At 35.6% G+C, this 21,799-nt stretch overlaps 1 non-coding gene across 1 annotated transcript; it reads left to right on the top strand.

The window, feature by feature from the left end:
- The first annotated feature begins 5,581 nt into the window (after nt 1-5,581).
- Nucleotides 5,582-5,795, top strand: LOC128920795 (small nucleolar RNA U3). Its single transcript, XR_008470686.1, has one exon. It is a non-coding gene; the product is annotated as a small nucleolar RNA U3 (small nucleolar RNA).
- The last annotated feature ends 16,004 nt before the right edge of the window (nt 5,796-21,799 follow it).

The raw sequence follows: 21,799 nt of genomic DNA, 5'->3' as shown, positions 1-21,799 counted from the left end.
GTCCGGACATTCCAGGTGCATGCCCTTAAATCATTATCCTTAAAACGTTCGCTGGGGTCGTCATCAAAAGGGGGGTGTCTCATCCGAGACTTTCGATTTTTCATTGGTACTTCGTTTTTATGTGGTGGGTCCCAAACGCTACGCACAGCCGCAGGAGCGGGTTCGCCTTCTCACTTTAGCTCGCCTTCAAACGGATGTTTGTTAGCTACCCACAGGATACTTGGTCTAAAACCGGAAGTCGTGAGCTGCTTGAATCATGTGGAGAAGAATCGTTTCTGACCACTCCCAAGTGAATGACGATCAAAAATTTTCCTCACTTACGTGAACTTCTACACATGATCCCATCCTCCTTGATATATTATATTACCAGAATATATATTTCACATTTCTCGTTGTCTAGGCGCCATTCAAGTGCAAATCTGATGTCTGAGAAAGTGACCTCAATTTGTAAACTCTTAAAAAAGACTCATACGAAAGCAAAGACTCATGTCTCATAGCAATACGGCCAAAACCGCATCAAATTGATAGATACGATTATCTTGAACTCGAAAATACCAATATCAGACATTTTCCGCGTAGCGTTTGATCTGACCGAATTTTCAAAATTGTCAAAGAATTTTACCGAACTGCATCATAGCAATATGTCTGATTTGCAGACTGCAGTTGAATGATAGTTCTGAGATACCGGAAACATATTTTTCAGACGTTAGTGGTGTAGCGCAAACCCGTAAAATAACTTACAAAAATAAAAAATGAGACAAAAAAAAATGTCTCATAGCAATACGTCTGAAAATCTTTTTTATTAGTAAATTTTGGTTATTTGATGTGAACAAAACAATTTTCAGACGAAAATGTGAACGCATTAAATTTGAGACCGTTTTGAAAATGTTAACAAATTTTACGGATCGGTATCATAGCAATATGTCTGAAAATTGTTGGACATGATAAAATAAGTTGTCCACATGTGCAAAAAATTTATATCAGACAAATTAAGTGTAGCACCTTCTCTATCAGACAACTTTTCGATACCCAGATATCATTTAAAAATCGTATTGAGGCATCTTGAATTTTCTGTTACAAATCAATGAATACGTTGCGACCCTGAATTTATTAGATGATAATTAACAAAGAATTTACCCGAAACCGTAACATTGCAGTTGAAGGACTGAAATAAATCGCACAGATTTCGGAGTAAATCGATTTCCTGTTTACTCTCTGTTTTTTACTCCGATATTCGGTCACTTCTTTGCACTTTTTCAGCGTCCCTTCAGTAAATATTTTCACTTTCTCATTCGTTGTTTCTTTACAAAACACACAACTTAGGTCCGACATTTTACACCATCACAACCGCACAACGTATGACAACTAAGTGAGCGTCATTCCAACGTTTGGAGCAGCTGGCGAGTGAGCTGTATAATAGAAAGAAAGAGACAGGAGCGTAATGGCCTGTTTTCACTTTGATTAGAATTTAGTGGGAGTGAGCGAGTGGAGGAGTAACACAGTGTGTTCTATGATATCTGTAATCTGTCAAAGTACTTATAATAGACAAGGGAGATTCTTGAATATCTATGAAGGCTGTAAATTTAAAAAAAAACATTTAACAGAGGCGTCGGTCAGGCGACTCCCAAACGTTATTTTCGTTTTTGGGAGTATATGCTACACTTAAAGTGTCTGAAAACAGGTTTTTGGTAATCCTGGCAGCAATACGAAAAGTTGAAAAAAAAATTATCCGTATTGTTATGATACAGGTCGGCTAAATTTGTTGACATTTTCAAAAATGCGCTCAGGCTATATGCTACGTGCAAAATGTCTGAAAACAAAATTTTACGTAATACAATTATAAAATCTATGTACATTTTCACTATCAGACGTATTGCTATAATACCGACTGTCTTTTTTTATTGACACAGCAGAAATGGCCTCCCACGCAGTTGCTACACTTTCCACCGTTACTACACGCCTAGTCGGGTTCAGAATCATACAATCTAACGATTTTATAGGGTTTTTGCCGTATTGCTATGAGACATGGTTTTGGTCGTGGGCTCTCGTACTATTTGGGAGACTTCCTTCAATTATATGAAAAAGAAGAGCAGAGCTGGTGTACGAAATGAATTTGAAAGCAAAGATGCAGAAAAAATAAGAAAATTTTAAACAAACTGCTTTAGTGAGGCACTTCAGGGATTAGGAAATTAGATTGGATGTCTTTGTGGCTTGAGAGAGTAGAACGAAAACTGCGTGGATGTGTAGCAGCCTTCTAGGCATTTCGATCAAACAAACGGCGCACTATAGTATTAATTTATGTGTGTCATCATGCCGTAGGGTAACGCGGTGCTATGTGTATGCATGTGAATTAGATGCGCATTTAGTGGGGTAATAGCTCAGAGCTACATAGAAGTGTTAGGTAATATGTGTTCATGTCAAGTGATCGTTATTGACAGATTTTAGTGGTTTACCCGGCAGATATATACGTAAACTTTGTATTCGTTCTATGTTTGTATGAATAGGAGCAGTTGCTTGGTGCTGTTGGTTTGGATTTCTTTTCTACAGTAGTAGTAGCATTTAAGTGTTAAGCAAAAATTGCTTCGGATATATCTATATATTATAATAATAATTTATTTAGTTTTGAATACTAATTAAATTAATAAAAAAAATGTGAAAAACTGGTACAACGAATTCAATCGTGGCCGACGCTCGCTTAAAGACGAATTCCGTGAAGGTCATCCAAAAACAGCCATTGTGCCAGAAATCATCGATGCCGTACGTTAACTGATAATGCAAGACCGTCATGTAACATACCTTCAGATGCATGCCTATGCATTTCTCCCACCAGCATACATTCGATATTGCATGAACACCTGGCCGTAAAAAAGGTTTGTTCTCGTTGGATCCCGCACAATTTGAGAATCGCTCAAAAAATGGCTCAAAAAAAGTGCTTCGAACATTGGTTTGAGTGCATGCAAAAGTGTATAAATCTTGTTAGAGAATATTTTAAAAAACAATAAAACCATTTCCGTTGATAAATATTCCTATTTTCATTATTAGGCCAGAAATATATATAGCAGCCCTCGTACTTGTTTATTAAATAAATTCATGGAAGAATGGCATCTGCAGATAATTTGCCAACTGACCGATTACTCTTAAATCCTTATGTAATAAAACTGAAAAAAGTAAGAAATGGCGTACTTTCTTTATGCAGTTAGCCAAATATGTGACAATTTCAAATATAATATTTTTGTAGGAATATCTACCCAAATATGTATATCGTTACTAAAGTAGTTTACAGATTTCGATTATTTAATAAAGAAAGAAAATTAAAAGTTATAGCATCGTAGTATCTAGTTGGATGCAGCTTCCGCGAATGGGGCGTATGAGTAACATAAAATGCTTAGACGATACAGATTTCCATATAAAATAATAATTATAATTTAACTAAAAGTTTTATATTACAACATCCAAAATATGCACGTAAGCACAAAAATTTGGTTTAATCCAAAGTTACTGTTCAATAAAAATTATAGGACTATATTATTTTAAAACAAAATACCTTTTGTTTTCACTTCTTAACTGCAATTAAGAGTTTCCTTTACTTTGTTATTTTATCGGCACCATCAACCAATGCGACAAATCACTGCAGGCTTTACCTAAGAAACCAAAAATAGAGGCAATAATTTGCATACAAAATTTTTGATTTCTATGCAAGCAATACTGGAAGAAGTACTGAAGTAGAAACCGCTAATACCGATGCTGATTTTCATAGTTACTTTTATTTGGAATTTTTGGTGTAATATATGCTAACTATAAAATAATCATCAGAAATATTCACTCTATTTAATTACTCTACCTAATAGTGTGTACAAATTTTACAATCATGTATATTCACAAATAAGGTAAGCATTACAATGAATATTGATAAAGCGCTCAGTTCACATACATTATTAAATACATTTAATTTATTTATGGTTATATTTGAAGTAACTAAAAAATCGTTTATAATATTTTAGCCACATAATCACGCACATTAATTTCCAATGAAAATTATATCACAGTGAAATATCGAATATCAAATGCAAATTGAGATTTCGCTGCACCACAAATATGACCAAGAATTGCCACATTTAATCTAACAAAATTACATATTTATATTTATTTATAACCAAAACATAATCAAGTGCAACATAAACAAAATGCCGGCACAAAACCAATGTAATGGCAACTAATAAAATGGAATAAAACCATTATAATTGCGTTGGCTCTTCCGGTCATTATTCAGTGCTAAAATTTTAATATATGCTGCCATTTAATTCGTATGGGAATTAATTGCGGTCATTTGCATTATTTGAGTGTGTGTATCTGAGGTGCTAAATTACAATAAGTTGTTAAAAAAACTCAGTTCGTACACTGTAAATTCAGGTGATAATGAAACAATCGTGAACAAAAATAAGCTAGAACAAAATTTAAACAATTGCAATGTTTTGAACACTGAAGATAATTGCTCGGATGTTGATAAATGCTTATGTATTGATATGAATTATTATTTGAATTAGAGCTCTTGGTATTCGAATAATCGACTAACCGAACTAACCGGATAGTCGGAAGTTGTCGACTATTCGAATAGTGCAAGTTCATTAAATTTCTATTTTTATTGAAAAAACTCACGAAAAATTAACATAATTGACATTTTCAGAAATAAAAACAAACAAAAATCAGAGTCTGTTTGGATTTCAAACAATTTTCATTTATTCAAATACTCGCAGCAGAGCAACTATTCGAATAGTCGCAGTAGAACAACTATTTGAATAATCCTAGTAGAACGACTATTCGAATAGTCGCAATGTTACGAATGAATGAATAGTATTAATCGGTTAATATTCAAACGAACGGTTATAAACCGGATATTTGAATAGTCGGTGTTCGGGATATTCGAATTATTTTAAGTGAACTAATTTCAATATATAAACATGTAAATGCAATTGAATATATTTCCATGGAATCGTTTTGGCAAATAATGAAAAATACTTATATAAACAAAATATGGTGAAATGACTGAATCGGGAGTACGGATGAAAATTAGAAGATTTGTGACTAGTTTTCGTTCTGAAAACACGAGACGATAATAATCGACTTAGAACAAATTTTAAGAACACTGATAAATTAGAATATCATTTTGAGTGTAAAGAATTGTTAATACTCGAAGGTTACTATTAATTTTGTATTGTTGGCAGTTCGCATTTTCACGAAATTATTGAAGTTATACTTCTTATACGACTTCGGAAAAGGATGCGATAATTGTTTAACGCTTCAGTGGAGAGGGAATAGCGTTGAACAACGCGAGAGAGAGAGTGAATGAGAGTAAAACAGAGAACTTAGAGCACTTGCCATGCTTATGCAAGTATTATTTGAGCAATTCTTGTTTTTGTACAACCATGTTTAAATTTGCGGTTGGTGACATATTCACATATGACATTTGTATGATGGTATGCTTGTGCATTATTTTTCTTTCGTTTTTGTTTCATTTCTGCGAATTCTCAACTATTTTGTGTGACTTTTGGTTGAAATACTCTGCGTTGGCCGTTGAAAAGTTAAGACTATACTTCACAGGATCATTTCTGTAGTCAGTCTTCATTTACTTTCTGTGCAAATCGAAAGTATTAGCACCCGCGATGAGGAGGTATATCGTTTTATCTGACAGCGTGAGGTTTATGAACTTCATTTCTAATTTTGTTTTGTGGCATATTAGAAATGATGTTTCTTCGATGATCGCTCGGTTACAACGGATAAAACGACTTCTGAGTGGTGATTTTAATGAATATCATGGCATTGGAAGTAATCGCAGATCATGTCTCGCTTTGCGAGATGAAATGATAAAATTACGTCAAAATTATTCGAGTTTCTTAGCACAAGAAAATGTTTATCAATAATATCATTCAATTGTCAAAGTCTTCGTGCTCATGTTGATGATTTGAGAGATAGTGTGTTTAAACAGTCAAACATCTTGATGTTATCAGAAACATTTATGAACGACAACGAGCCTCCTGTATCCGTACCAAATTTTGATTTCGTTGTAAGATTTCAACGAAATGAAACAAGAAATTCAGGCGTTGCTACTTATCACAATGAGCAAGACAAATGTCATATTCTCACTCCTCATTTAGATATAAAGGCTCCGTGCGCGAGTGATGCTGATGTTACGATATCAACATCAACAAGAATATGCGATTTGTGTGCGGTAGAATGCTAGCGATAATCGTAATAGTAAAAAATTGAATTTAATTGCCATTTATATATCACCAAATTAATCGATGAGAGATACAAAAAGCTAAACCATTACTGGCATTCCTCAGAGAGAAATTTTCATTAGAAATGGTCAATGGAAGAAATGATCCTGCGACAAAAGGAGGTACGACTATTGACGCGGTATTCGCGAGAAATATAGATAAAATAGGTGTAACACATTTCATATCGTATTTTAGTTATATATATCAATCCGTCAGAACCCAGAAATGATAATTGATTTGGACTTTGCTTTATAAAATGTGCATAATAAATGTATAAAATGTGAATTAAAGAAAGTGTTGGTCACTCCACCATATTTTTATCCTTTTCCTGTTGCTAGTTTTCTTTCATACAAAATGATATGCATTTCTTTCAATATCACTAAGAAGTATAACTGCTTCCGCTCGTAGGGACTCCACGCACCAGTTTTTTTTTATTTTAAAGCAAAGAAGCGGACTCTCACTGAAGTATACACTACAAGCTTTTATAATACGATGTGATTTTCGATTTTTGTGTTATATTTGCGACTAATAAATTTATTTCAACGTTAGTAAAGCGAAAACAATACTATAATATATTTTATATAGGTTTTAGTGTAAGTTTTTTATGCATACACAGCCAATTTCCTTTAGTACTATTATAATCGCATCCAAATGTATACAAAACAAATACTTGAATTGAATTTTGCACTTGCATAAATTAACTGTGTATATTCTCCCTCTTAGAACTCACCTCCTTACCAAATTTGCACTGCATGCTCTCGAGCATTTTTCCGCCTGTAATTGTTTTCCCTTTCCACCTTTAACATTATTTAACACTTAGAAATCACCAAGTGGAGTATTTTTTATTATTTATGCGTATTATTTACGAATGAAATGGCAACACTCTGCGGGTGACATGCAGCACCACCTTTTATTACAGATGCATATATTCAATTTTGAAAATTTTCTTGCATATAAATGTTTATATGTGGCATCAATTGATGTTGTAGATGGAAAACGAATTCTCCGGTCCAAAATTCCCACTTGGCATAAACAAGTGAATATTTTTAATATATTTCCGCTCGGCAACACACAGCGCAAGCAATTGCAAAACATTTTAATAGAACAATAATTTAGTATTTTGTGTTACTCTTATGTTGTTCAAACACGACAAGTACACGACCCACTGTGGACTATCAATAATAAATAAAAAATTCAATTCCATTGGAACGCCATGAAAACAAAAAACAAGACACAAATATCAGTAAATTGCCTATTTTCTGCAACATAAAATGTGTTCTGTAACGCTGTGGGCTATATTATATTTCACCACTGTCTATTCGATGGGAAATATAATAAAAATATACATATTTAATTTCGCCTTCGCGACACTTGACGCCTTTCTGCTTCCTGTCGAACTCAAGTTATATGATTTTACAAATAAAAATGAAAAAAAAAAAAAAAAACTTGAAGGCTTTGAACTCTTGTTGGCTTGCTGAGTATCGCAGCTGCCAAAATTGTCGCCACAAACGCAATGTTTCCATAGCAGTCACATACTGTCACGCCTTTATTGATATATTCCTTGCATCGTTGAACTTTGAATGTGTTTGCCGCACTAAAGAAAATTTTAGATTAAAACAATGTTTTTATTTTCGTTGCATACTGTTAGGCGCCAATGTGCCTGCCCGCAGTATTGTGTTATGTAAACGGGTGCTAGTATAAAACGATTTGCATTTCGTTATTGAATTTTCCGGTATTTATTATCAACGGGTGTCAAAGTATAAACGATTACAATAGAACATGTATTTGAAAAATAAATTGAAAAAATCACATAGAAATATGTATACATATGTATATGGGCATTTCCGCCAGAAGGTCCACCACAGACGTAATATTAAACTTTACTAGAATTACAAAGGTTTTGCATAATATCATAGGAAAATATTTAAATTTATTTATATTAAATTAATTTTAAATTAATTCATAACCAATTACGAGATATACGAAAGCCAAGTCGCATAGGAGCTCCTTTTCTCATTTCGATTTTTCTACTGCATTTGTTTTTTCGTCAAAATTGTTAAGGAAACATATCATGTATAATTTTTTGCTTTGTGTAAAACCTTTATAAGGGTACAAAGAGCAAAATCAAATGCATAACAAAGCATGCGATTGCAAATAACTGTAAGTTTTTGCTCTCTTATTAGGTCATATTTTAATGTCCCGTGCGACATCAAAAAATAACACTTGTTACCACTGTCTCGGAAATATAAGCAGCAAGCTCGTCAAATTTTGGGTATAAACAGTAAATTTTTATACAATTAAAATAAAACAAACCTTGTTCAAAAATCAGAAGATTTTTGGTTTTGGTAACTACTTAAAATCGGTCACGAGCGACATCGTAGGTGTGAAATTTAAAAATTTAAAATTATTTTTTGTCTTATAAAATTGACTTAAGTATGTAAACATATACATTTACATTCATGTTTTACATATGAGCAAAAACCGCACTTTAAATTCCACTTAAATAGCTATTCAAATAGATTTTGGCGAAAATTGTAGGCTTAAAAATCAAAATAAGAGTGCTTATTTTTACAAGGTTGTGAGGAATTATCGTTTGCTTTTAAAGGTGACAAGTTAACGCATGACATATTATTTTCTTGATAAATCTCTTTACTAAAATTAAGAAATCCTTTAGTTGCTTTTCTAAAATTTTAATTTTTTTTAAGGTAACTGCTCTCAGTTTAAAATCAAATTTATATTATCAAGCCTGGTTGATTTTATAAAATATTTAAAATACTCTTCATTAGAATAAAATTTTTTTGCAAGGAGCCGTCGATGGAGTGGGAGCAGTTTCCAAAAGGAAAGTATAACAAATAACGAAATCCAAAAATTTTTATACCCGAGAACAACATTTTCTGAAAAAAATGTATTTCACATTCAGGAGGATGGGATCATGTGTAGAAGTTCACGCAAGTGAGGAAAGTTTTTGATTGTCACTCACTTGGGAGTGGCCAGAAACGATTCTTCTCCACATGGTTCAAGCAGCTCACGACTTCCGGTTTAGACCAAGTATCCTCTGGGTAGCCAACAGACATCCGTTTGAAGGCGAGCTAAAGTGAGAAGGCGAAGCCCGCTTATGCGGTTGTGCGTAGGGTTTGGGACCCACCACATAAAAACACCCCCCAATGAAAAATCTACGAAAGCCTCGGATGAGACACCCCCCTTTTGATGACGACCCCTGCAAACGTTTTAAGGATAATGATATAAGGGCATGCACCTGGAATGTCCGGACCCTTAATTGGGAAGGTGCCTCTGCCCAGCTGGTTGATGTCCTCATACGACTTAAGGCTGACATCACCGCCATCCAAGAAGTGCGATGGACGGGACAAGGACGGAAGAAGGTGGGTCCTTGTGACATCTACTACAGCGGCCATATAAAGGAGCGCAAATTTGGTGTTGGATTTGTGGTGGGAGAGAGACTCCGTCGCAGAGTCCTGGCATTCACCCCGGTGGATGAACGTCTAGCCACAATCCGCATCAAAGCGAGGTTCTTCAACATATCGCTGATTTGCGCCCACGCCCCAACGGAAGAGAAGGACGATGTGACCAAAGATGCTTTCTATGAGCGCCTAGAACGCACCTATGAGCGCTGCCCCCGCCACGATGTAAAAGTCGTGCTTGGTGATTTTAACGCCAGGGTGGGTAAAGAAGGTGTCTTTGGCACAACAGTCGGAAAATTCAGCCTCCATGACGAAACATCGCCAAACGGCCTGAGGCTGATCGACTTCGCTGGGGCCCGAAATATGGTCGTCTGTAGTACCAGATTCCAGCATAAGAAAATACATCAAGCTACTTGGCTGTCTCCTGATCGAAACACGCGGAACCAAATCGATCACGTTGTGATAGACGGAAGACATGTCTCCTGTGTTTTAGACGTGCGTACGCTCCGAGGACCAAATATAGACTCGGACCATTATCTGGTCGCAGCGAAGATACGCACCCGCCTCTGTGCAGCAAAGAACGCCCGTCAACAAACACAAGGAAGGTTCGACGTCGAAAAGCTGCAATCGCAACAGACAGCCACGAAATACTCTACTCGACTTGCACTCCTGCTCTCTGAGAGCACTCATCAGCATCTCGGTATAAGGGAACTGTGGAACGGCATCTCAAACTCACTGCGTACCGCTGCAGCCGAAACAATTGGTTTTCGGCAACGACAAAAAACAAGCTGGTACGATGAGGAGTGCCGTCTCGCAGCGGAGAGAAAACAGACTGCCTACCTCGCAACATTGCAAACGACCACAACACGTGCGGGATGGGATAGATACCGAGAGCTGAAGAGGGAAGCGAGACGCATTTGCAGACAAAAAAAGAAAGAGGCCGAAATGCGTGAGTACGAAGAGCTTGAGAAGCTGGCAGACAGAGGGAATGCTCGAAAATTTTATGAAAAAATGAAGCGACTTAACGAAGGTTTCAAGACCGGAGCATCCTCATGTAGAGACCAAGGTGGTAATCTGGTAACCGATGTCCAGGGCATACTGGGATTATGGAGGGAACACTTCTCCGACCTGCTGAATGGCAGTGAGAGTACAACACCAGGAGATGGCGAACCCGATCCCCCAATCGATGACGATGGAACAGATGTTCCATTACCCGACCATGAAGAAATTCGAATAGCAATTACCCGCTTGAAGAACAACAAAGCAGCGGGGGCCGATAGATTACCGGCAGAACTATTCAAATACGGCGGCGAAGAACTGATAAGGTGCATGCATCAGCTTCTTTGCAGAATATGGTCGGAAGAAAGCATGCCTGACGATTGGAATCTCAGTGTGCTCTGCCCAATCCATAAAAAGGGAGATCCCACAATCTGCGCCAATTACCGTGGGATCAGCCTCCTAAATATCGCATACAAGGTTCTATCGAGCGTATTGTGTGAAAGACTAAAGCCCACCGTCAACAAACTGATTGGACCTTATCAGTGTGGCTTTAGACCTGGAAAATCGACAACTGACCAGATATTCACCATGCGCCAAATCTTGGAAAAGACCCGAGAAAAGAGGATCGACACACACCACCTTTTTGTCGATTTTAAAGCTGCTTTCGACAGCACGAAAAGGAGTTGCCCTTACGCCGCGATGTCTGAATTTGGTATCCCCGCAAAACTAATACGGCTGTGTAAATTGACGTTGAGCAACACCAAAAGCTCCGTCATGATTGGGAAGGACCTCTCCGAGCCGTTCGATACCAGACGAGGTTTCAGACAAGGTGACTCACTCTCGTATGATTTCTTTAACCTGATGCTGGAGAAAATAATACGAGCTGCAGAGCTAAATAGAGAAGGTACAATCTTCTATAAGAGTGTACAGCAACTGGCGTACGCCGATGATATCGATATCATTGGAAACAACGCCCGCGCCGTTAGTTCTGCTTTTTCCCGCATGGATAAGGAGGCGAAGCGAATGGGTCTGGAGGTGAATGAGGACAAGACGAAATATCTCCTGTCATCAAACAAACAGTCGGCGCATTCGCGTCTTGGCTCCCACGTCACTGTTGACAGTCATAACTTCGAGGTCGTAGATAATTTCGTATACCTGGGAACCAGCATTAACAACACGAACAATGTCAGCCTCGAAATCCAGCGCAGAATAACTCTTGCCAACAGGTGCTACTTTGGACTGAGTAGGCAATTGAACAGTAAAGTCCTCTCTCGACGAACCAAAATCAAGCTCTACAAGTCGCTTATCATTCCCGTCCTGCTTTACGGTGCAGAAGCTTGGACGATGTCAACATCAGATGAGACGACACTAGGAGTTTTCGAGAGGAAAATTTTGCGCAAGATTTATGGTCCTCAGAACATTGGCAACGGCGAATACCGCAGACGATGGAACGATGAGCTGTACGAGTTATACGACGACATTGACATAGTTCAGCGAATAAAAAGACAGCGGCTACGCTGGCTAGGTCATGTTGTCCGAATGGACGAAAACACTCCAGCCCTGAAAGTGTTCGATGCAGTACCCGCCGGAGGAAGCCGAGGAAGGGGAAGGCCTCCACTCCGTTGGAGGGACCAGGTGGAGAGCGACCTGGTTACACTTGGGATCTCCAACTGGCGCCGAACTGCGAAGGAGAGAGACAGGTGGCGCACTATCGTCGATTCGGCTATAACCGGCTAAACGGTTGCAACGCCAATCACATACATACATACTATAGAATTTTTGTTATGTTTCTTGTTGGATATTAGTTAAAATAAATAAATAAATACATTTACTACTTTTTTAAGCCATTTTATTGGACTTGTTGTTAAATAATTCCGCATTATAACAACAAAATCAACATAAATATTATGATGAAAAAAAATGTCGACACGTCCCCTGCGAATGTGTTTAATATTTAGTTAAAAAAAAAAAACTATAAATTATTTTTGGTTGAAATTCATACCAATTTTAAAGGCATCACATTTTACAAACAAAAACATTTGAATATTGCCTCACAATTCGCTGAAATCGCCGTTTGAATCGTTGTTCCCAAAAACGACTTTCATTTTTTGTCCCGTGCGAATGCCTTGGTTTTTTGCAATTATCTTGAAAATGAAAACCGTTCCAAATTCAACTTTAACACTAAAGTAGAGCTAATGAAGGGCTATTAAAAAATCCTATTATCAAAATTAAAAAACATTTTAGTTCATATTTTTTTTAGTTGAAAGGTGTAATGCCCATATATTATAGACAAAATGATAATAACGCATATTCAATGCTGGATTTGAAGTGTGAATTTGAAGAAATTCACATTGGTGTTTGTGCTTTTGTTACGTAATAAAACTGGCAGCATCATTGTAATTGGTTTTGTAGTTCAAGTTTCGAATTAAGGAATATGCAGGGTTTTTTTTTTGAGAGTATGTAAAATCCGAAATAAGCATTGCTCTAAAAAATGATTTATATCTATTTATTAACGAATTTGTGTCACTGAAATGACGTCCAGTTCAGTGGGCAAAATTGGATAAACTCACAATAATATTTCAGTAAAGACATTAATTCCCCTCGTAATTATTTCTCCAGTATCACGCCACAGAAAATTTACCGCAAACCAATTTAACCACAATTCAATCAGCACCATTGAACCAAATAATATTTTAAACTTGTCGTGAAGCAAAGCCAACTTGGCAGCTAGTCTATCCTGACACTTCACTTAAGGGGTTAGGGGTACGACAAAATTACAATTAAATAGACAGCACTTATATTATATTGATCTACAGTATTCGTAGCAGACCGTAAGCCTAAGTTTATTACGTATACGCCATGTCACACGTTCATATTTTACTTTATGGATATTTTCATTGCGCATGTACCATGCTGAGTACGTGATTGTTCTAAGCATTTTTGATTGGAACCTTTATAATATATCAATATTAGTTGCACAGGTCGTAACCACAGTTGAATGCCATAAATCCAAATCGGCTTTATGATCGCATTGTATAAAAGCACATTGTTGTCTAGGCTAAGCTTAGAAATTTTGTTTAAAAGCAAATTTAAGTTTCCAGCTCTTATCTTCATGCAAGTTATTTTACTTGATGTATGTTTTCTCCAGGTTCGTTGAATCACTGATTTTATGCATACATATATTTGAATGCCTCTGTGCTTATTGCCAGTTTGTTTGTTACATCTTTAGTACTACATCAACTGTGCACTCAAGGGCTTCTTTAAGTTACACTCAAATTGTTGCCAAAAGCGAAACATAAAGTGCCTAGAAGTGCCATTGACATTTATATCAACTCAGTATAGTCAAATGATTATGAAATGTAAGTGAGGACATATAACACAACATACTTATAGGTACTCATGCTTCGTAAATCTGTATTTATAACAGCTCTTAGTAAGCGAAATGGCAAAGCACATAAAAGCTGCTAAAACATTATATATATCACGTAAAATAATAAATATATCTGCATTTATTCCTGACGAAATAAAGTAGTGACAAAATTGGATACAAATTTACTACAGCAGAAAATGTAATGGCGTATGTAATAAAACATACAATGCTTATGGCACATGCCTTGGTTTGCTCTTTTCGTCCGATACCTTTTTTTGCCAGCGGTCATTATCGTAAAATGCGAGAAAAAATTAGCTAGTAGCCAGTTTGGTTTTTTTTTCTTCCTTTCCTTTTTTGTTTAAAAATATGACAACAAAAGTAATATATAGACTTGCAAATGTTGAGAATTTTGCTGTAAGTTCTTAGATTGTGAAAATACTTGTATTAACACATATGTGAATAGAAACGTATGTAGTTATAAAAAATGTAAATGTAAAAGTACAGACATATCAGTACTGAATTAGTCTTGTCCTAGTGGTTTTCATCCACATTTGTTTGAACAATTTTGGTAAAAACTTGTTTTCTACATCAAAATTCTTGCCTTAACCACCAGCTGTAGTATAGATTTAATTTTAAATATCGCAAAATAGAATATCAAAATATATCAAAAAAATTAAAAATTTAAAATTCCATACACTGTTTATCCACGCTTTCGTTCAATGTTCGCCGAATATCAAAAACCATAGTGTAATTGAGTAATAGTGCAACTTATCACTAAATTTGTAAACGCACTGCCTTTTCACACAGCCAAATTAATTGATAAATAAAAATTTTAATTAAGAAATCAGTTTTTGCCGTTCACAGCTAATTGATCAATTAACCGGCCACTGCTCGATTAAAACGCTGATTAAGATCGATTTACCATACAAATAAAAATAAAAATCTATGTTAACTTTTAATTGAATTTTAATCCAGTTGAAAATGAAATGCAACTCTCCGACAAACACCGTTTTTATGCTCTCGCAACAAAAGTTGCTAAAGAGAGTATTATAGTTTTGTTCACATAACGGTTGTTTGTAACACCTAGAACTAAAATATACAAATATTCCTTGGCACCATAAGAAGATCAAGTTCGAAAATGGGCAGAATCGGACCATTGCCACGCCCACAAAATGGCGAAAACCGAAAACACATAAAGTGTCATAACTAAGCCATAAATGAAGATATAAAAGTAAATTTGGAATAAAGAATCGCACTAGGAGGGGGCATATTTGGATGTAATTTTTTTGGGAAAGTGGGCGTGGCCCCGCCCACAAATCGGTTATTTGTATTTGACTCGCAAACTAATAAAGGTATATAAACCAAACTTTCTGCAGTCGGTTATCTTACATACCCCACCACATACCATAAAAATAGTTGAAATCGGATAATAACCACGCCCACCTCCCATACAAAGGTTAGGTTGAAAATTACTAAAAGTGGGTTAACTAACTAACCAAAAACGTCAGAAACACTAAATTTTGCAGAAGAAATAGCAGGAGGGAGCTGTACTCAAATTTTTTTACAAAATGGAAAATGGGCGTGGCATCGCCCACTTATGGGTCAAAAACCATATCTCGGGAACTACTGGACCGATTCGAATGAAATTCCGTATATAATATTTTCTTGACACCCTGATAACACGGATAAAAAATGTGCGAAATCGGTTCACAACCACGACTACTTCCAATATAACTCTATTTTGAATTCCATCTTATTCCTTTACTTTATAATGTAAACATAAGGAACCAATGAAGATAACGGAATAAAACTTTACACAATTAGTGCATATCATCTCTGGCTGAAAAAATTGTCGAAAACGGACCATAACTTTTCAAGGCCCCAGATATCGAACATGTTGAACTCAGCGCCTAAGGATAAATTTTAACCGATAATATGGGTAAATCTCTCAGATATCTCAATATAATTCAGAGGAAATTGTTTTCTTTTAATAGTGTGTCTCTGTTCCAAAAATTATTAAAATCGGGTCATAACATTTCCATGTACCTCATTGTAGGTTTTTCAAAAGTATCTTCTCCTAGCTCCCATATACCTAATTATAGGCTTTTCAAAAATACGGTGAGCTTTATTCCGCATATATGTATTGGTTAAATTTCTTTAATAAATTGCGAGAGTATAAAATGTTCGGTTGCACCCGAACTTAGCCTTTCCTTACTTGTTGTTATTATATGAACGTTCTTTGTCTGCGAGTTGTAGTTCACGCTAGACGCTAGATGTCGTTGCTAAAAATAGCAATCAGCTAATGAAACTTACTAACTTCTTATGAAAAGCAAAAATTTATCAATTAATTTGGCTGTATGGAAAGGCTATAACTCGAATAATGCAAGCGATTGCCGCTAACGGTACAACAATCAGGAAGACAGCTAAAGCTACGAAGACTGCATTCAATTTCTGCTACACAACAGCAACCCCGCAAACAAGCAATGCACGCAAATTAACAACAGCCTACTATGTCTGTTCTGCAGAGAACGTAGCGTTGTCTGCGTAACAAGCATTAAATGATTTATCGTATTTCATATACAAGCGTTGAGTTGTCAGTCAGGCAATTACTAATATGAAGCAATTACGCAGACACCTACCACTAGTATATATTTGACAAGCACTCTATAAGAGCGTTGAGGCAGAAGTACATTAAAGCCCGTTGTTAGATTATGCGGCGCATTTTACATTACAATTCGATAGGAACTGAACATTTGAATGATATGCGGTGTCGGATTTCATTTGAAATGCGATTATTAAAAAAAACACAAATTCAAATGCATTTTATCAGCTGTGACCTGTGTGTTTTATTACTACAGAGTGTGCATGTGAACTTACACGCGTATGTGCGCAGCAGTGTTAATAGTTAGCAGTTAAGCTGGTTAAGTCCCATAAACAGATTTTCCCCGCTAATTGCATATGTACAAGCGATAATCTATATGTTCTGGGAAACGAGAAATTGTAATGTTTTACCAACTAATTAGGACTAAAATAGCTATCTTACTTACATCTCTTCCATGATGACGCCTTTTTCATAAACTATCACTGGATCATAATTCTTATAAAATAGTATTTGTCCATAGTAAACCATAGAGTGAAATTATTTTGACTTCATTTCATTAATTTTTCTGAAAAATATTAATAATATTCTTGTTTTGACAATAGCCTCAATTCATAATCATTGGATGTATCATATTAGATACGTCTATGCTTGAACAACAGCTGTTCAATGAAAGTCGAAATGCCCGTAACACACCGCATTATGACAAAATATTTGTTGTGGAGCTTTAGTTGTTATTGTTTTACTACTGTCATATCGAAGCTCTAAGTACAGATATATATACATGTATATGTATGTGAATTGAATACAAATCGCTTTTACTCCATGGATGAAAGGAATCTCCTGAAATGCAGCAACATATCGACGGACCGTATTTAAATATTCATGGAGTTATTATTGAAATTGTCAAGGTAAACATAATAATGTATGCCAAATTGCGCAAGGTTATGTATTATACTTCATTGGCTGTTGGCAAATGTATTATCAGTGTATTTTGCAGTTAATGGGATATCAGTAATTAATTATAAACAACAAAACCTTAATAAGGCGACACATTTGGAGTCGAGTAGGAGCAGAGTGGGGAAACGTCACAATGTCGGATGTTGTTAAATGCCCATGCAGACAAATATGAATGTACGGAAAGGTGTAGTTTGTATGAAACTCAATTTACAAGACGACAAAACTTTGTCCATATATATATACATTAGGGTGGCCCTTATTTTCCAAAGTATTCCGATTCTCGATCGCACCCCCTAGAAATATGCGAATAGCCCAAAAACTAGTATATACAAAGTTTTGGGTCAATCAAAAAAGGTTTAGAGGTTGCGCAAGGAGCTTGAAATTCTGAAAAAAAATAAGAATTTTTGCCATTTCTAGGGGGTGCCAGAAACTTTTTTTATCCTCCAGACAACTAAGGGCCACCCTATTATACATACATACATACATACATATATATTATATATTTAGGAAAGCGACTAAGTGGTTGAAGGGGGCGACAGCAGCTGAGACCAAACCATTTTTTTTTTCTTCACGAATACAAATACTTTTTTTTTTTGGAAAATATTTGAAACCCAGAAATTCACCAAGCCAAGGAGATCTGATTTTCCCAAAGCAAAGGTTTACATTTTGTTATTTTGAATTATTTGTATTTTGTTTGTAACCATTTGCAACCCTCTAATGTTTTCCTTTTGAACAGTTACGCATGTATGGAACGAAGTTGTAATAAACGATTTTCGTATTTTATATTCAAATGTGCTCATTTTGCTCACAAATATGTATATGAACACGTATGTACATTAGGGTGGCCCTTATTTTCCAAAGTATTCCGATTCTCGATCGCACCCCCTAGAAATATGCGAATAGCCCAAAAACTAGTATATACAAAGTTTTGGGTCAATCAAAAAAGGTTTAGAGGTTGCGCAAGGATCTTGAAATCCTGAAAAATTGAGAATTTTTGCCATTTTTATGTCTCCATATTTCAAAGCCACACTATCTGGTTTCCATACCGTAATAAGATCTGCATTTTATTAACTTTCCAAAATTACCACAATCTTAAAAATGGGTCGATTGATAATAGAGTTACAGAAATACAAATATGAAAGTAAATTTAATGTGGTGCATTCTCAAGCGTCGTCAAGCGCGTCAAGCTCGTGATATACCGTTATAACGGTTCTAATGTTATTCTTATTATCTTATTACGGTATGGAAAACCAGTAAGGGATAGTGTGACTTTGAAATATAGAAGTCTGAGACATAAAAATGGCAAAAATTCTTTTTTTTCAGGATTTCAAGCTCCTTGTGTAAACTCTAAACCTTTTTTGATTGACCCAAAACTTTGTATATACTAGTTTTTGGGCTATTCGCATATTTCTAGGGGGTGCGATCGAGAATCCAGAAACTTTTTGTATCCTCCATACAACTAAGGGCCACCCTAATATACATATCCAAATGGGAAATAAGTGGCTACAGAATGGGAAAACTGCTTGCTTGAGCTGACAACTCCAAAGTTAGTCGGTTGATTTTGATATAAGATTGCTATGGATTTGAGTTGAAGATTCTCCACCGAAAAATGGAAGCAAAAATAAAGGTTCTGCAGCTCACTTGTTGCGACGATGAAAGGATTTCTGTGTTTTAGTAAATTGCTTGGTTGGATTGGCTCAGTCAAATAAGTGGGCCTATACACCAGCAATGATAGAGCGGCACTTCTACAAATTGCATGTGAAAGGGTTAACGTTTTATTTGTAGCAGTTTGAAAGCAGAGAACTCATGCAGAAACCCTGTAGTAAGTTTTATTATATGAATATGTATATGATATTGCTTCTGTGGTTGCAGTTTTATTACACTGGCAAACACTTTATTAGATTGGGTTAGGTTAGGTTGAGAGGTTGGTCAACACGGATGCACAAAAGCAACATGATACCAAACTTAACATTGTTGAGAAATTGCGACAAAAGCTTTGTTTCGAGGAACCTTTGCTAAAGTGACAAATGTGCAATGAGAAATCAGGGTGCACATATGTGCATAAAAGTTGCAAGTTGTACGCATATTTATGTGACCTTTATTGTTGCAACATTTATATTTCAAAGTCCTTTTTTTATATCAGAACGTGAGCGTGAACAAAACTACACCAGGTAGCAACACACCTAAAGTGTATTCATGAAATCACACTAATAGTTGACGCGGGTAGGGAGACTCCAGTAGCGATTTTCTTAAATCAATAATTTACCAGCCTCGGACTGGATAGTTAAGTACGGAATGATTTTGAATCATCGGTATTGTGGTTGCTTCGACATTGTGGCAACCAAATGCCATGCTGTCTTAGGCTACATAGCACGCCCCTCTATCAATGATATGCTTATACCCAAACCAATCACAGCCTTATTTGCATACTCTCTAATGATATGAATATATGTTAGTGTGAAATATTGATAACAGGGAATAAAGTATAAGAAATAAAAAAAATTGGATAGAATGCAAACACTGGAAATATATACTGACGTATAACCAAACTGAATGTAGTGGCTATCAACCACAACGCAATGAGTGCAATTTCAACAATTTTCTCATTCTTGTGGCAAAAGCATTTATAGAGTGTGAGTACTCGTATAGCTTGTTAATATATAGCTAATTTATATGTAAACTTAGATGTATATAAATATATTTGTATAGAGATGAGATATAGAGATGTTTCTAAGGCTTGTGGCTTACGCTCATGGCTATTGACTTATTCAACTTCTAAACTACTCTAACATGGATGAATAGAAGACATGTATGCGACTTCATATGTAATACATCACATCAAATGTGTGGTGAATACATTGTATATATGTATATAAAACAATGCTTCTACAAATGCAATTTGTCTCTGTTAGCAACATCCCTTTAGAGTAGTTTCATATTTTGGGTTTTAATAAATTTTCGCTTCTACTAGCCAAGTATGTGTGCACTCTCACTCAAATATGATGCGCAAATGGTGTGTTCATTTAAATATACCTGCAATTTATTTTACCTACGTATTATATATCTACATAAAAACGGTGTTCACACAAATATAGCAGCATGCATTATATACTCGTACAAATGAAATGAAATATACTCTTTCACATATACATACAAACACGAGATTTACTATATGAATATGAACACTGATATTTCCTTGCATTATGCTGCTTCTGCACCTCCCTTACCCAAACTTATATGTTTATTTGTATTTGCATCCAATTAAAAATAGTTGTATATATTTCTCTTTATGCCACTTTATGATCGGTTAGACACAATTCAGACTTAAACAAATAAACATTAACTATTTCAATGTGCGTGTGAATATTGTAGGTAAATTGTTTACCACATTTCTTGGGTTTCCCAAATCTTTCAAGTAAATAAATTTGGATAATTTAAAGATTAAGAGCTTAAATTTTAACTTCAAAACTAAAGAGGATATATAAGTTACTAAAAAGTCACTCTAAGCTTACTTATTGTACAAATGGTTTAACATACTACACGGCGTATACGTAACAATATTAAAAAGACACGGAAGTTTACATTATATTTATTTTGAGTATTTTGTATAAATGTGTAGTCCAACTAGTTTGGATTTTTTCTAAGTCTGAAATGTGTTGTTTTCTGAATGGTGCATATATAATTAAGAGGGATACTGTAATATGGTAAATATTGTTAAAAATAATTATAATAATAATAAAATGCGATAAGTATATAGACCTGATCTGCAGCCACAAAAACCGATTTATAATGGGCGGTGACTTTAATGCGAAACATACCCATTGGGGCTCGAGACTTATAACCACAAAAGGCAGAGAGTTATTCAAAGCTATTCAAATGAGTGGGTGTAGTACTATGTCTACGGGGACACCAACTTACTGGCCAACAGATCCATTTAAAACACCAGATCTTATTGATTTCTTTATCATTAAACATATCTCACAAAACTATATGTTCATAGAAAACGGATTGGATATGACTTCTGATCATTCGCCTATATATTTAACACTACATGAAAGTGTTGTTATTAAGGAACCACCATTTACACTAACCAATAGAAACACGGACTGGGAATACTTTAAGGCAATGCTGTCCGATGTTGATAATCAACTCAAAATAAGTTGTAGTTCGGAGTTAG

The sequence above is a fragment of the Zeugodacus cucurbitae genome, chromosome 3, assembly GCF_028554725.1.
Source record: "Zeugodacus cucurbitae isolate PBARC_wt_2022May chromosome 3, idZeuCucr1.2, whole genome shotgun sequence".
Classification (NCBI taxonomy): domain Eukaryota; kingdom Metazoa; phylum Arthropoda; class Insecta; order Diptera; family Tephritidae; genus Zeugodacus; species Zeugodacus cucurbitae.
This window is presented reverse-complemented; position numbering and strand designations above follow the sequence as displayed.